Below are 2,500 nucleotides of genomic sequence, written 5' to 3' on the forward strand. Positions count from 1 at the left end.
GCGTACCCGAACGGCCTGCAGAGGTGCAGAGCACGGGTGCTGCGCAGTGAAGCCACGTTGCTGGACGGCAAGAAGCTCCGAGTCGGCTTCTGCCTCTCCACCGTGAAGGTAGTAGAGGAACTGAAGCGGAGTGCTCAAAGGTGCTTCCGGTGCCACGAGATCGGGCACCGATCCTTTGAGTGCAAAGGAACCGACAGATCGAATCGCTGTTTCCGCTGCGGTAACGAGGGCCATCGCGCAAGGGGCTGCAAGGCTCCGGCGTGCTGTGGAGTGTGCGGATTGGCACACCAGACCGGTGATCGGTCTTGTCGAGGAGCTCAGACTACACGTTCACACGTGTAATGCAGCTGAACTGCCAGCGACGCGCCGTCTCCCAAGACCTTGCGATCCAGCATGCGCGTGAGGATCGGGCGGACGTTGTCCTCCTGTCCGATCCGCATCGCGTGCCCACGAACAACGGGAACTGGATCGCAGATGAGTCTGGGAGTGTCGCAATTATAGCGACAGGTAGGTCGCCAGTTCAGAGAGTGCTAGCGACTGGAGTGCCGTGGGTGGCAGCAGCCGTCATTGACGGCGTGCTCTTCATCTGCTGCTACGTTCGGCCTCTAGTCAACGTTGAGCGCTTTGTGCAGGTGCTGGAAGCCATAGAAATGGTGGCAATGGGTCACCAGCGGATCGTCCTCGCTGGAGACTTCAACGCCAGCCATGAAGAGTGGGGCAGCCCTCGCTCGTCCGCCAAGGGCGAGGAGCTGCTGCTGACCTGCGAACGGCTAGGCTTGAAGGTGCTCAATCGCGGCGACACACCCACCTTCGTAGGGAACGGGGTTGCCAGCGAGAGCATAGTCGACGTATCCTTCGCCAGCCATGCCATCGCTGGTCCGGGCGATTGGGCGGTCAGCAGCCGGCCCACTCTGAGTGACCATCGAGCGGTTTGCTTCACCATCAGCGAAGCTAACAACAGCAACCGCGAGCACCAGGCACGGAGCGCGACAACAGAACACCGAGACCGATCACGGAACATCATGAGGTGGATGATCACCAGGTTCAGCCCGAACATCTTCGCTGAACTGTTGGTTGATCTCCGCCTTGATGAAATGGCGAAGGATGTGAAAGGGCTGATGAAGACCCTACGCGAGGCATGTAACGCCACAATGCCGAGGCAGCAGCCGGGCCTGGGAGCCAACCGCTCGGCCTTTTGGTGGAACCCTCAGCTGGCGGAGCTGAGGACTGCCTGTCAACGAGCCAGGGAAGCAGTGCAACAGGCAAGGGATCCGGAGCAGCGTGCTTGCCGAATGAACATGGCGCGCGTCGTGGAGCGCCAGTTCGAAGCGGAAATCCGGGCAAGCAAGCGTCGCTGCTTCCAGGATCTTATCAACGAGGCAGAGAGCAACATCTTCGGAGCCGGCTACAGGGTCGTGATGACTCGCTTGAGGGGAAGTCGAACACCGCCAGAGCGGGACCCTCAAGTGCTCGGCACCATCGTGGCGGAGCTGTTCCCCGAACACCCTGCGATGGAGTGGCCGGAACCATCACCGACGGCGGCGTCGACCATCCGCCCCGTCTCCGAGGACGAGCTGTTGGAAATCGCTGCTTCACTGAACCCGCGAAAGGCCCCGGGCATCGACGGGATTCCTAATGGCGCATTGACGGTGGCCATTCGGACGAGTCCTGGTACGTTCTGCCGGATATACCAGGACCTCATCGACAGAGCAGAATTCCCGGCGCAGTGGAAGCGCCAACGGTTGGTGCTATTGGCGAAACCGGGCAAACCACCGGGCCTGCCGTCATCATATAGGCCCCTATGCATGCTCGACACTGCCGCTAAAGTGTTTGAGCGCATAGTACTGAATCGGCTCAACGAGCACTTGGAGCAGGCCAACGCTCCCCGTCTCTCCCCCGCACAGTACGGTTTCCGTAGGGGGAGATCGACAGTGCAAGCCATTCAGGAGGTGGTGGCCCGAGGACAACGCGCCATGGCCTTTGGAAGAACCAACCGTCGGGATAAACGATGCCTCATGGTGGTAGCCTTGGACGTTGCCAACGCCTTCAACAGCGCCAGTTGGACGGCGATTGGACAATGCCTGAAGGAGAAGCTGGTGCCGCAGCCGCTGCAGAGGCTCCTTCGGAGCTACTTCACCGGCCGCGTGCTGTGGTACGAGACCAGCAGGGGCATCGTTGCTCGTGACGTATCCGCAGGAGTGCCGCAGGGGTCGATCCTGGGACCGACCCTCTGGAACGTATTGTACGATGGCGTTTTAGGCTTGGAGCTGCCGCCGGGCGTCGACATCATCGGGTACGCGGACGACATCGTCTTGACGGCTCCGGGTTGTACTCCCAGAGAGGCCGCTGCAGAGGCCGAAAAGGCTGTACTGATCATCAACCAGTGGATGGAGCGTCACCAACTCAAGCTCTCCGCCGGCAAAACTGAGATGGTGATGATCAGCAGCCTTCGTCAGGGACACCCGCGTATTCCGGTGGACATCTGCGGCACAATCGTCGA

Source organism: Anopheles nili (genome assembly GCF_943737925.1).
Source record: "Anopheles nili chromosome X unlocalized genomic scaffold, idAnoNiliSN_F5_01 X_unloc_2, whole genome shotgun sequence".
Classification (NCBI taxonomy): domain Eukaryota; kingdom Metazoa; phylum Arthropoda; class Insecta; order Diptera; family Culicidae; genus Anopheles; species Anopheles nili.